The sequence below is a fragment of the Capricornis sumatraensis genome, chromosome 6 (assembly GCF_032405125.1).
Source record: "Capricornis sumatraensis isolate serow.1 chromosome 6, serow.2, whole genome shotgun sequence".
Classification (NCBI taxonomy): Eukaryota; Metazoa; Chordata; class Mammalia; order Artiodactyla; family Bovidae; genus Capricornis; species Capricornis sumatraensis.
In genome coordinates, this window is record NC_091074.1 from 115556963 (window position 1) to 115571161 (window position 14199).

Here is a 14199-nt window from a genome sequence, read left to right on the forward strand (position 1 = left end):
CAAAGCTATGGTTTTTCCAGAAGTCATGTGTGTATGTGAGAGTTGGACCATAAAGAAGGCTGAGTGCTGAAGACTTGATGCTTTCAAGCTGTGGTGCTGGAGAAGACCCTTGGACAGCAAGGAGATTAAGCTAAGTCAATCCTAAGGGAAATCAACCCTGAATAGGCTATTGGACAGACTGATGCTGAAGCTTCAAAACTTTGGCCACCTGATGTGAAGAGCTGACTCAGTGGAAAAGACCCTGATAATGGGGAAGATTGAAGGCATGAGGAGAAGGGGATGGCAGAGATGGTTGGATAGTATCACTGACTTAATGGGCATGAGTTTCAGCAAGCTCAGGAACATAGTGAAGGACAGAGAAGCCTGACCTGCTGCAGTTCATGGGGTCGCAAAGAGCTGGACACAACTGAGTGACTATACAAAATTCATACCACATGACTGAGACAACTTAGTGTGGCTGAAAAAGCAGAGACTGCAGAGAGACAGGCTTTGGTTTATCTGTCATCTCTACTATTTCCCTACTGGGTCAAATTACTCAATAATGCCCCTGCTGCTGCTGCTAAGTCGCTTCAGCCATGTCTGACTCTGTGCAACCCCACAGACAGCAGCCCGCCAGGCTCCCCTGTCCCTGGGATTCTCCAGGCAAGAACACTGGAGTGGGTTGCCATTTCCTTCTCCAATGCATGAAAGTGAAACATGAAAGTGAACTCGCTCAGTCATGTCCGACCCTTAACGACCCCATGGACTGCCGCCCACCAGGCTCCTCCGCCCATGGGATTTTCCAGGCAAGAGTACTGGAGTGGGGTGCCATTGCCTTCTCCGAATAATGCCCCTTATTAGATCTTATTTGTGAAAGAAAGAAAGAAGTACCCATTTCTCAGGATCATTGTGCAAATTAGATGAGGTCACATGTGTGAAAATGTCTAGCCCCTGTGAGGCTCTGTTAGCATTCTAAAGTAAATCCAAACATCTCCTGGCATCTCGCTCCCTGCTTTCCTCTCCAGCCCCTTGTGTCAAGACCCTCTCCACCATCACTCTGCTCTGGCCAGATGCACCTCTTTCCTGTTCCTGGATTGTTTCAAGCACTTGTATCCCCAGTGTTTTCCCAAAGGCTCTTCCTTCTGCCTGGAGGCAGCTCCCTTCAGACCTCCCTAGTGACCTTTCACTTAAATGCAAGTCTTAGTGAATAAAGCGCTTTCCTTAAGATGACTAAACCCCCAATCTAAGTGAGCCCCTCTCTGGCTTCCTGTCATGTCCTTTCATCTCTCTGTCAATATGCACTCACTACGTATTTTTAACTACTGTCTGTTTATTAGTAGATTTTATTTTTTTAATAATTTTACGTGATTGTTTATTTTGGGTTGAGCTCGGTCTTCCTTGCTGCTCGAGCTTTTCTCTAGTCGCAGCAAGCGGGGCTTACTCTCATTATGCTGTGCAGGCTTCTCGTTGTGGTGACTTCTCTTGCTGCAGAGGATGGGATCTAGGGCACACAGGCTTAGTGGTTGCTACTTGCACCCTCTAGAGCGGAGGCTCAGCAGTTGTGGTGCACAGACTTAGTTGCTCTGAGGCACGTGGGACCTTCCTGGATCAGGGTTGGGGTGGAACCCGTGTGTCCTCACTGGCAGGCGGGTTCTTTACCACTGAGCCACCAGGGAGGTCCTTTCGCACTTTCCTGATGCACCTCCCCCTCTAGACTGGAGACTCCAAGAGATCAGTCTGTGAGTGTCTTGCTTACCACCCCACGCTAGCCCTGCGGCTGACATAGCGTAGAGACACAAAATCAGTATTTTGTGAATGAATGATCACGCATTCATTGACTTTTTACTTACAAGACAGGTATTAGAGTAGGCACCAGCCATAATTCTGCAGGGAAAAAGGGACCCATCCTTTTGGTTTTCCACAGTGAGTTGTCTGTCCTTCCTTCTCTCTGTTTATTCCTCCCTCCTTTCCATCTTTCCTTCTGTCCTTCTTCCCTGCCTTCGCAGATTTCCATGATTCCAGGTGATAACAGTCTTTCCTCTGTAAGCTTCAGGACGATGTCTAGGACACAAACTCCAGTTCAGGAGGAGAGCTTGTTATCTCCTGCTCCATCTCTACTCCATCCAGGCTCAGTCTCCCATCGATCCTCTTGTACCTACACATGCCCCCCACCCCCGTTTGTTTCTTCCACCTCAGTAATTCACAGCGTCCTTTTCATGCCTGCCTTGCTCCCCGCAGCTCCTTGAATCCGTTTACCTCTCAGCACACTGGTCCCTTTTTTTCCTTTCAGTCACCTCCCCCCAGACACTCTCCTGTTTTAGGGCTGCCAACTCTGGCACCTTAAACCATGTGGAGCCCAATTCCATCAGCTGGTATAGGAGCAATTACAAGATGAAGGCCCGTGTTGGGGCTTTTCCTTTTATTGTTGATCTCTCCACATTAGACCATTGTACATATTTCTATTACTGCTGCTTCTTTGCTTTCCTGGTGACTCAGACCATAAAGAGTCTGCCTGCAATGCAGAAGACCTAAGTTCGATCCCTGCTTCTTTGGCTCAGAAACCTCTGTTTGATGTAAGCTCAAATTCATTTATCTCTCACTAGTTGGTTAATTCTAGTGATTAACCTGTCTGAGCCTTAATTTTCCTTCTTTAAGTTGGGTGATGGGAAGGTTGAGTGAACCAGCAGGTATAAGTGGAAGTACCCAGTACTTTCTGGCACATGGTAGGTCCTCAGTAACACTAGCTTGTTTTCACCTCCAAATATCTATTTATTTGGTCCTTCTGTGACCCTTCTGTCTCTTTGCTTTCATCCCTCCATTTCTCATCTCCCTTTTCAGAACATTTCCACTCTGTCTCATTTAGAGTGAACTTTCACTATTGTCTCTAACTTATCCTTCATGAAAAATGAAAGAATATTTTAATCACCATTGTCTTTCTTCATTTCTACTTGCATCTGTTTGACTGATTTCTGCTTCAACCCAGTACTTCTCTGACTCTTTCCCTTAATGATTCTCAAATTTATTACCTTTTTTCTCCGACTCATACCTTTCACTACCTTCCACATTCTCTGTCCCCAGCCCTCTAAATCAACCTCCTCTTGTTCCATAATTTACTGCAGTCATTTCAAATCCTTCTTACACCATCTAGCCAAAATTCTCACAACACTCCTTGAAAGTCTCTCTTTCCTCATTCATCCTTTTGCATTTTCTTTTTCAAGTTCACTCATCTCTAATTCATCCCCATCATTCATTTGCTTGTGCCCAAATCCCTGTACCTCTTTGCCTACTTAATCATTTCATCTATCCGTGTTCCCTTCTTCCTTTGTTACACTCATCATCTTTCATCATTAACAGATACTAACGGGTGATATTCCCCTGCATCTTTTTTTTTTTTCCTTCCAAATCTTACTACTGGTGTATTTTCAGGACCCTCTTTCTGGATTCCAATGGCTCTTCCTGTCTAGGACCCTGCTTTAGTGCTTTAGATTTTTTTGTTTTTAATTGGAGAATAATTGCCTGCTTTACAATATTCTGTTGGTTTCTGCCGTACATCAACATGAATCAGCCACAGGTAGATGCTTTAGTTCTTTAGAAAAGCCTTGCAATATCTGCTGTATATTTATTCAAGCTGAACTGTGAACCTGGGGCATTAGAGTGTATGTTACTAATGAAAAGTGGAAGCTTTATGCTCTGCTTTTGAGTCCCAGGTCATTTTGCTTCCTGCAGCACATTGTTCGTACTCTTACATTTTGAACTGGTGAAGGTATTGGAAGCATAGAGTGACTATTTCTACAATATTTTCTGGGTGCCTACTATGAGTTAGGCGCAAAACATTCTTTTCTTATTTAATTCTCACAACCATCTGTGAGGTTGCAATTGTTAATCCTGGCTTTGCATAGAGAATTGGGAACACATAGAAAACGTGCTCCCTGCAATCTGCTGGGCAATTTACGTTGAATAAAGCCCTTCCAATTTCTTTGGGTTGAAATTCAAAACTAAGCCCCGCAGGCTGAGGGCACGGGGAGCCCAAAGAAAGAGGCAGACCCCCCCACCAGACTGTCAGGCGGCAGTGCTAACAAGACCCCAGGCTTGCCCTGGGTGCTGCAGGACAGGCCGATCTTTGCATCTGTCTGCCAGAGTCTTGAAAGTCTGCATAGAAGTCTTAACGGGGTTCAGTCACATACACCATTCAGCTTGTCTCAATAACACATTGCTCTCTCAAGGCTGTGTCCTTGACGTGGTTCCGGGAACAATGCACGAAATGTATTAATACATTTCAAAAAGAGAGAAGGGGTTTGAGGAGCCCAGGTCCAGCTTCCAGGTCAACTGGAGTGACGTCTTTTCCACGACCTCCTCCAATAAGACAGTATAGTTCAAGGGTCAAGAGTTCCCATACTTTTGGAATGGGGATAATAACAACCACTTTGCAAGGGTGTCCTTTGATATTTGTCTTCCCTATTAACTTATAGTTGCCATGAAGGCAGAAATCCTGTCAGTTTTGTCCTCTGCTGCCTGGCGTGTGTGAGGTCATCAATGATAACTTGTTAAATGAGTGAATGAATGTCAAGAGAATAGTCTTCTGCATGAGATGACGCTGGTTTTGAATTTCAGCTCTGCCATTTAATACCCATGAGACCTTGAACGCAGTAGAGAGAGAGCAGACCTTTTCTGTCCGATTCTTTAAGTTTGTTGATGCACACACTTGCATGCATGTTGTTTTTAATTTTTAAGTAATCTTATTTAGCAACCTTTAGAGTCAGGGAAATCAGGATTCCAATTCCAGCTCTCTCAGTTGCCAGCTTTGATGTCATGTAGTTATCTCTTCAAGCATCACTTTCTCATCTATACAATGAGAACAATGAGGTCTGTCTATTATACTCAAGGACAAACGCTAGGTCGGTTGATGGTCTGGGGGTGAAACCCCAAGACGGCCTGTTCTCAAGCCTCCTGCACAGTTTGTTACAGCCAGGGGTCCCATTGCCCTGCCTCACAGCTCCATGGCCTCCTTGCCCTGTTTCTCCCACCATCTTAAGGAGCTTTTTGTAAACATAACTCCAAGGGCCTTTGCTCAGATGTATCTCAGGGATATGGAGGACGTCCCCCACTCCTGACCCACTTACCAAGCTGTATTTGATGACAATTGTCTGAAAATCTGCAGACTCAGCAAGGCGGGGGCTCTGCAGGCTCTGGAAGTCTCCTGAAGGTACAGACGCATTCCCTCTCTTTCAGGGAGGCTCTCAGTGACATCTATTGGAAGTCCCTCATTTTGGCTCTAGGCACTATACATAATACATATGTACTTTTCTTTTCTTTTTTTTTTTTTTGCTGAGACTCTGGTTTACAAAGAGAAAAAGAAAACATGTTTATAAGAGCCCTTCCTTCATCCTTCCCTCCCTTCTTCCCTCTTCTCTCCCTTCTTCCCTCTTCTCTCCCTTTCTTCCTCTTATCGCTCCTTCTTGGAGGACTGTGGACTACTATCCTCCAGGAATGTGGATACATGGATGATCAAAACTGAAATGGTCCCTGCACCCATGGAGCTAAAGAGAAGCAGAATATAGCACTCTGAAACATGCCACATTGGCATACTGATTGCTTTGAATTAAAGTTGCTTAACAAACAGCTAGTGCAGGACCACTGATCCCTTGTACCCTGAAAATAGGAAATACATCTTCCATGTGAAAAGTACCCTGTCTCTACCAAGAGGTGGAGAGACATCCTCATCACTAGGGACAGGGACTTCAGGGCAGAGAAGGCTGTGTAAACAAAGCTTGTTACTTCTTTACAAATAAGCTGCTCCAAGCCCAAACCCCTTGTTTTGTCAGTTCTTTACCAATTTATTGTTTCTTTGTCTGAAAGGTATAGAAGCTACCTGCTCTGGTCACTTCTTGGAGTCTCAGATTTTTATGAGCTGCCATACACATGAAATTAAATTAGGTTTTCTTTGTCTTATGTCAACTTAATTACTAGACCAGCCAAAGAAACCAGAAGGGAAGAAGGGAGAGGTTTTCCTCCCTTATAGAGCTTACTGTCAGGTCAAGAGATAGACAGAAACAAATAATCAAAAATGAGTATCGTGGAGGAGAAAATGGGGAGATCCTATTCAACAAAGTAAATGGGTATAAAGTTTCAGTTATGCAATATGATCAAGTTCTAGTGATTTGCTGCGTGTGCGTTCATTGCTCAATTGTGTCCAACTCTTTGCAACCCCATGGACTACAGTCTGCCAGGCTCATCTGTCCATGCAATTCTCCAGGCAAGAATATTAGTGTGGGTTGCCACTCCCTTCTCCAGGGGATCTTCCTGACCTGGAGATCAAACCTGGGTCTCCTGTATTGCAGGCAGATTCTTTACCATCTGAGCCACAAGGAAGCTATGCAGCATTTGCTCATAGTTAACAATACTATACTGTATTCATAAACATTTATGAAGAGGGTAGATCTCATGTTGACTCTTGTTAGAATAGTAGATGATTTTTTTTTTTAATTTTTTTCCTTTATTTTTTTTTTATTTTTTAAATTTGATAAATGTATTTTATTTTTTTTTTTAATTTTAAAATCTTTAATTCTTACATGTGTTCCCAATGTTGGTGATTTTCAATGTTCTTTGATAGAAAAGAACATGGTTCTATGAATTAGAATGATGAGAGAGGTATTAATTTATATTTGAGGACCAGGTGATGCATCTCAGAAAATGTGGAAATCAAGTAGAAACAAGGAAGAATGAATAAGCATTGTTATGGGAACCAGGGTAACGGGGGAAATCCAGGCAGAAAGCGCAGCAGGCACAAAGACTCGGACAGAGAACTTGGCCAATTCTAGGGGCCAAACATCTGCAGTCATCATGGCTAGGCAGTAGAGAGGCAAGACTAGAAAAGGATAAAATGAGTCTAAGTTAGTTAGTATGGCTTCAATTATTCAGGTCTATGTAGGCCATGGCAAGGAGTTTGGATTTAGTTCTAATTTAAATGGAACGCCATGGGCGATTTTACGTAAGAGGATGGCATAGACAGATATATATTTTTTAAATGCTGCTTTGGCTCTAGGTAGAGATGGATTTGAATAGTACAAGACAGAACAGCAGGAGTCTAGCCTGGAGTCTGTCACCGCTGCCCAGGTGTCAAGCTCTCCAGGATGCAGGCTTTTCCCTTGTAACAGCCCCCACCACACTAATAGTGGGTACTCACTATCTCCATTGAAAACTGGTCCTACTTTGGTTGGCTCTGACCAATAGAATATACTGATTCAGTTTCCTCGTTGAATCTACCACAATGGATTCAAATTCCACATTTTGGGGGAAGCCACATGCAACAAGTTTCATGAAAATTCTCCAGCTATTTGCAGGCCTCTACCTTCTTCTCCCTTTCAAGGAATGCCTGGCCCTGTCGTCTACCTCCACTGCTCTCTGTATGGGTATTAAAATAAAAACAACAACAAAAGCTAACAATAATGTTCCTTTACATTGAATTCTTCTATATTTATCACCATAAATTTGACTTCCATAACCTTGTGAGCCAGTAGGGCAAGAGTTTTTAGCCTCAGTTTATATAAGTGTCAAGAATACTTCCACTGGTGGTCATGGTGGGCCCTGGTAGTCCAGAGGTTGGGGATCTGCCTGCCAAAGCAGGGAACACAAGTTCAATCCCTGGTTGGGGAGGATCCTGCATTCCACAGGGCAACGAGCCTGCACTCCCCAGAGCCCACGCTGCACAACAAGAGTAGCCACCACAATGAGAAGGCCAGGCACACTGCAGCTAGAGTGCAGCCCCTGCTCACCACAGCTAGAGAGAGCTCGTGTGCAGCAGCAAAGACCCAGCACGGCCAAAATAAAAAATAAGCAAATTAAAACGGTAAAAAAGAATAAAAGTCAAAGATGTGACTTACCCAAGTTTGGGCAGATACGTGGAACAATTGAGTCCTGAATCAAGTCCTTCAATGCCAAGTGCAAGCTTCTTTTCACCCTAGAGTGAGAGGCAGCATAGATGTAAAATAGCTCGATTGTTCTGGTATCAGATTGACTGTCTATGGTCAAATCTGTGTCTATGACTTTGATGTTGCTATGTGACCTTGGAAAATTTATTTAACCCCTTTGAACTTTCGTTTCTTCGACTGAAAACAACAAAAGTACCTGCCTCACAGAGTTGGATGAGGTTAAATGAGCTGATAGACTAAAAGCATGAAGCAACGAAGCAGTGTCTAGCCTGTATTAACAATCAATAAACAGGATGAAACTGGAGCCGATTATACAGAGTGAAGTAAGCCAGAAAGAAAAACACCAATACAGTATACTAACACATATATATGGAATTTAGAAAGATGGCAATGACGACCCTGTATGCAAGACAGGAAAAAAGACACAGCTGTGTATAACGGACTTTTGGACTCAGAGGGAGAGGGAGAGGGTGGGATGATTTGGGAGAATGACATTCTATCATGTATACTATTGAATCGCCAGTCTATGTCTGACACAGGATACAGCATGCTTGGGGCTGGTGCATGGGGATGACCTACAGAGATGTTATGGGGCGGGGGTGGGAGGGGGGTTCATGTTTGGGAACACATGTAAGAATTAAAGATTTTAAAATTAAAAAAAAAAAGGAAAAAATAATCAATAAACATAACCAATGCTGCTGCTGCTAAGTCACTTCAGTCGTGTCTGACCCTGTGTGACCCCACAGACGGCAGCCCACCAGGCTCCACCGTCCTTGGGATTCTCCAGGCAAGAACACTGGAGTGGGTTGCCATTTCCTTCTCCAATGCATGAGAGTGAAAGTGAAGTCACTCAGTCATGTCCGCCTCTCAGTGACCTCATGGACTGCAGCCTACCAGGCTCCTCCATCCATGGAATTTTCCAGGCAAGAGTACTGGAGTGGGGTGCCATTGCCTTCTCCGAAACATAACCAATAGATGTTAGCTGTTATAGCATCTTAGGCCTTCTGGATCTAAAATGACAGCAGTAAAATAAAAGTGGCTCTGGGTTTAGTATAAAGTATCTTGGTTCAGAGTACTAACTCTACCATAACGTCATGAGTAAGGTATATCATCAGTGACCTGGTTTTTCATCTGTAAAGTGGGCATAAGCATACCTGGCTTACAAAGCTGTTGTGAAAAGTAACTTCTATAAATAATAAGAGAATGCACCTAGCACCAAGAACTCTGTACTCAGTAAGTGTTCATTTTCCTCCTCTCCGCTTTGATTCAGCACCCTTCTCCCAAGGCAGACTTCTCTGATGCTGCAGGCTGGGTTAGACACCCTGTTTTCTTTTCTCCTAACACCTTGCATCTACCTGGAGCAGAGCACAGGATATGCTGCGGTAAAAGCATCTGCCCCTCTGTCTCCACCTTTAACCTGGAGCTGCTGGATGTGCCAGGCACTGTTCTAAGCATTTTATAAACAGTGCAGTATTTAACCTTTCTGTGAACCCAAGGAAGGTGTACTAGTGTACACCTTTCTCTGTGTATCAGTTTAGGAAACTGAGGCAAGAGGAAGTTTGAATCATGCATCCCACATTGCACAGCCGGCATAGATGGGGTGCTCATTTCTCCTTCTGCTTGTTAGACTCTCAGTACCACCCATTCACCATATTTCTATGTTGATATTTTCTCTACCACAGCTGATTCACGGATTGATTGATGGATTGCCTCCATCACTCAAATATAAGCTTTATTAGGAAAGGGATTTTTGCCTCTCTCATTCACTGCTGCCTATCCAGTCCATAGGAGACATGCTGACACACAGGAGTTGCTCAATAAGTATTTGATGGATAAATTAACAAATGCATGCCTTTATTAACTATGGAATTTGTTTTGTAACTTAAAAAAACCATGGCCTATATCAATCTGTACTTAAACTGAAGATGGGCAGGGGACGAGGAAGTCTGCACAGAGATATGATTCCCTTTGGCCCTGCATTGGACTCTCGATAGCATTGCTTCTCTCTGAGCAGCTGGCCAACAGCTGGCTCTCACCTTCTTGGAAGGCAAGAGGGGGTTTCCACTCAAGATGACAGGGAGTGGGAATGCAGAGGAAGCTTCACAGAGCAGAGATATACCGCAGTCGTGGCATTAAGCCTGGGGTTTGAGATGCCCACCAAGATTCACTGGAAAAAAATAATAGTTAAAAAAGTGTAATGTCTAGTATTTATCATCTCGGTCTACTGGTAGTTCATTCTCCCTGACATCCATGGAGAGTCTCAGGAGCTAATATACTGTCTAACACCTACCTTGCCAATGCATTATGCACTTTTTAGTTAGTTTTAACTCTCGCCTGTTATTCTCTAATTTTTGTTGCTCTAGGTCTTATGTGAGCCATTAGCATAATATTTAAGTTCTTAAACCACCTTTCTGATCCATTCCCCTGCTAATTTTTTTTCTGTAACCTATGCCCTCATCAAAATAAGTGTCCTTACTATCCCTTGCACGCACTTCAAACTCCCTGTTACCTCTGTCTAGATTTTTCCCTAACTAGTACCCTGAATGCACAGATAGCATCCATCCTTCAGGGCCATTTCTGATTGTCATCACACCCATTCTCTGTAATAGCCGTTTCCCTTTGCATGGCCTTATTCTTTGTGTAAATTCATTTGTAGTATTTAATATTTTCTATGACATGTCCTATTTGCATTTAAGGCTGTGATGTTTTAGATTACTGTCCAACAAATATTCACTCCCTTCTTCCTCTGTGAGGAGAGCGTCTCCCCCAGAATGTGTTGATATTGACCTTGATCACATGACTCACAGTGGCTAGTGCGGTGCCAGCAGCCATGCCACGCACCCCGGCTTGTGTAGCGGTGCTCTCGGTGCTTCTGCCGTTATCAGGAGAGCCATGCGCTCTGTCCAGGTCTCTGGTCATCTCTCACCCTACTGACAGATACGCAGCACATCTGTCCATAACCCGCAGTTTGGAGACAAGCTTTGCCAAGCCGGCCTAAATCAGCAGGCTCCCCCAGCCAAACTCTAGATGGTTGCATGAGAGCAAACGATTGCCATTCAAGCCACTGAGTTTAGAGCAGTTTTATTACGCACCATGATTGTGATATCAACTGACTGGTACAGAGTTTAACTCTTTTCCTCTACTCCGAGTTGCCTGAAGCTAGGGATAGTTTGATTCAGCTTTTTTTTTTTTCACTTATGCAGAATTCCAAAACACAAGCCTAATACATATCTTTTGAACAAATGAATGGATGAATAAATGAATGATTAAAGAGCTCTCAAGAGAGATTCAAGATTCAAGAATCGGGGACACTAATGTATTCATTAGCTCAACAAGAATTACTTGAATACTTATTCGGTGTCAGGCATCATTCAAGAGGAACAGTATTCAGTGCTAAAAAAGCCAGATTTGGTTTCCGGATGGTCCTCGGTGGCTTGGGAAGACTTGAGACTCAGGAATTCATAATGAAGTCAGTGTGCAAACTCTGATTATCCTTGAATCGCATGCGAGGGCACCAAAATAATCAGAGAAGTGATAATGGATAGAAAAAAACCAGAAGATCCCTCTCTCTCTCTGCTGATTCCCATTATTTCGGGGTAAGAGCAAATCCCCAGACAGATTGGAAGAATTTGCATCCATTTGAGAAAATGAGTAGGAGAAGCTGACCCAAGGCTAAAATTGAAATCTCCAGGGACAGGTGCTGGTGGGTCATTTTCTGATTGCTGAATGACACCTCCGATCCTTTCCACCTATTATGGAAAAGCTGTTGCCATGCTGAGCCTAAGTGCCATTATCATCTGTCAATCAAAAACCTGGATCCATGACGTCTAGATCTGGCGGTGGGACCTCAGCGCCCTTTTCTGAGAGCGTTTCCTGATGGGTAAGCCTTTCTGCCGCACTTTCCTGCCTACTGCACCTACTCACCCCAAAGGTGTGGCAAAGTCAGCTCGTTGCTGATGGCTTCCATTTTGCAACGCAAGTGCTAAAATTCTTCAACCATGGAAGGCATCGACAGAGCCAAGCCTTAAGTCCAGCTGCCTTGCCTTGGCCACCAGCCTCTGGGGAGCAAAATGCGTCCAGTATGTGCTTTAACACCACCTAAGGCTTTCTGTTTGTGTCTATGTTTTTGAAAGAGCAGGTGGCTAGTACAGATGGACTGTGAGAGAGAAAAGGCATCTATGCAAGGCTTGGAGAATGACACGCCAAGAAAAAGAAAATGCATGGCTATTTCTAAATCTAGTGTCTCTTGGCCTGAAAGAATAAGTTGGAACTTTTTACTACCCTTAATACATGCCACTTGGATATGCTCAGTTCAGTTCATTTCAGTCGCTCAGTCGTGTCCGACTCTCATGAATCGCAGCACACCAGGCCTCCCTGTCCATCACAAACTCCCAGAGTTCGCTCAGACTCACGTCCATCGAGTCCGTGTTGCCATCCAGCCATCTCATCCTCAGTCATCCCCTTCTCCTCCTGCCCCCAATCCCTCCCAGCATCAGAGTCTTTTCCAATGAGTCAACTCTTCGCATGAGGTGGCCAAAGTACTGGAGTTTCAGCTTCAGCATCATTCCTTCCAAAGAAATCCCAGGGCTTATCTCCTTCAGAATGGACTGGTTAGATCTCCTTGAAGTCCAGTTCAGTCGCTCAGTTGTGTCCGACTCTTTGCGACCCCATGAATCGCAGCACGCCAGGCCTCCCTGTCCATCACCAGCTCTCGGAGTTCACTCAGATTCATATCGATCAAGTCAGTGATGCCATCCAGCCATCTCATCCTTGGTTGTCCCCTTCTCCTCCTGCCCCCAATCCCTCCTGGCATCAGAGTCTTCTGACCCTAATGGAGCCAATAGCCATAAAAAAATAAGTGTTTTGGTCAAGTAGACAGATATCAGCAAAGACCTATTTTCTAATCACTGTGCAATTTATAAATATGACAATGCCTGGGGCATTTAGTACACTATTTGGCATCTGGCAGCAACAACAAAAAGAATAATAGTAACATTGATAGAGTCGCTGCAGCATACCAGGAAGTATGCTAAATGCTGTGACGTTCTCATCTCACCTAACCCTTTCAGCAGCTCTAAGAGCCAGGAACTATAAGCATTTCTAACTGTCATATGAGAAAACTAAAGCTAAAAAAGGTGAAATTCCTCATCCAGAGTCACACACCTAACAAGTGACCAGGTCTCTTACCCCATATCTCCTGGTTACAAATACAACTCCATAGCCCCTCTCATAATCAACACTGGGATGGAATGCAATGAATGGAAGCTGAAATCATCATCATCATTTTATTATAACTACAATTATTAGGTGTCATAAAAGAAGAGTCACTACATGAGGATATTTTCTGGAATGTTTCTACTGAATGAAATGGCTGATTGAAAAGTAAGGATGCAAGTTTTAAGTGTGGCCTTTGGGGACAAACTGCAGGAGAAAGGTAAAAAGGAAGGGAAAGGTCAAGTCTAAAATACCTGGCTCTTACTTCACGATATAGTAGCCTAGGCAAGGAACGCCTTGAATCATTGGGAAAATGAAATTCAGTAGGTTATATCGTGATCCTAATTCTTCACCTCTCCCTGTGTCTGCAACCTTTGCCAGGTCTCTTTATTCTTCCTAAAGAGCCAGAGTCTCTTTCCGTACTCTTTGAAGTAGGGCGTGTCTATGTGACTTATTCTGACCAATAGAATAGGCAGAGGTGAAGGGTGGGTCAGCTCTGAGCCTGGTGTGCTTCTGCTTTCTGTCTTAAGCTTCTGCAGTCACTAGGAGAAGCACATGCCTGGGCTCGCCTGCTGGTCTCAGAAGGAAGGTGACAAACATGTGGAGCGCAGATTTCCCAGTTAAGGTGCGGCAACCAAGCTCAGCTTGAAGCTGAATCCCCGTTGACTCACAGACACATTGATGAGTCTAGCCCAGATAGCAGACCTCCAGCCAACCCACTGACATGCAAGCTATACTAATCAATAATGGTTTTAAGCCACTACATTTTGGGGTGGTTTATTAAGCAGTAATAGGTAACCAGCACAGAGAATAATCAAAGATACTTATGCCCAGTGTCTGACACATAGCTGCTGCTGAATAAAGAATATTTCCCTTTCATACATCTTTAATCAATCAGAAGTTTCAGTTCCTGCCTCTGTGAAAGTCCCTTATTATGTTAAGATCATCAGCCATGCAGGTGTAGGAAGGGAGCTCAGTTATCCCTTGTATCAGGGCTTCCACTCTGACTCCTTGCTGAGGTTGGGAAGTGAAGCAAGAGACAGCATGTGACCTTCCTGTACTGGGAGCTTGCAGCTCC